Consider the following 1,050-nt stretch of genomic DNA (forward strand, 5'->3'; position numbering starts at 1 on the left):
GGGAATTTTGGGGTTAAAATGGGGGATTTAGGGTTAAATTTGAGGTAGGCCCAAGGTTGCGGCCTAGTCGGGCCTAGTCGGGCCTAGTAGGCCCAACCATATAAAGGTTGATTAATAAAGGGGATTTTGGGGTTAAAAAGGGGGATTTTAGGGTTTTATGGGGTCATTTTAGGGTTTTATGGGGTCGTTTTGGGGTTAAATAGGGAGAGTTTGGGGTTTTATGGGGTTATTTTGGGGTTAAAATGGGGGATTTAGGGTTGGATTTGAGGTAGGCCCAAGTTTGCGGCCTAGTCGGGCCTAGTAGGCCCAGCCATATAAAGGGGGATTAATAAAGGGGATTTTGGGGTTAAAAAGGGGGATTTTAGGGTTTTTTGGGGTCATTTTAGGGTTTTATAGGGTCATTTTAGGGTTTTATGGGGTGATAATAGGGTTTTATGGGGTTATTTTGGGGTTAAAACGGGGGATTTAGGGTTGGATTAGAGGTAGGCCCAAGATTGCGGCCTAGTCGGGCCTAGTCGGGCCTAGTAGGCCCAGCCATATAAAGTGAGGTTAATAAAGGGGATTTTGGGGTTAAAAAGGGGGATTTTGGGGTTTTTAGGGGTGATTTTAGGGTTTTATGGGGTGATTTTGGGGTTAAATAGGGAGATTTTGGGGTTAAATAGGGAGATTTTGGGGTTTTATGGGGTGATTTTGGGGTTAAAAGTGGAGATTTAGGGTTAAATTTGAGGTAGGCCCAAGATTGCGGCCTAGTCGGGCCTAGTTGGGCCTAGTAGGCCCAGCCATATAAAGGGGGGTTAATAAAGGGGATTTTGGGGTTAAAAAGGGGGATTTTAGGGTTTTTTGGGGTGATTTTAGGGTTTTATGGGGTCGTTTTGGGGTTAAATAGGGAGATTTTGGGGTTTTATGGGGTGATTTTGGGGTTAAAAGGGGGGATTTAGGGTTGGATTTGAAGTAGGCCCAAGATTGCGGCCTAGTCGGGCCTAGTCGGGCGTAGTAGGCCCAGACCAGGTTTATATGGGATCTATGGGGTTTATATGGGATCTATGGGGT

Source organism: Coturnix japonica, chromosome Z (assembly GCF_001577835.2).
Source record: "Coturnix japonica isolate 7356 chromosome Z, Coturnix japonica 2.1, whole genome shotgun sequence".
NCBI lineage: Eukaryota > Metazoa > Chordata > Aves > Galliformes > Phasianidae > Coturnix > Coturnix japonica.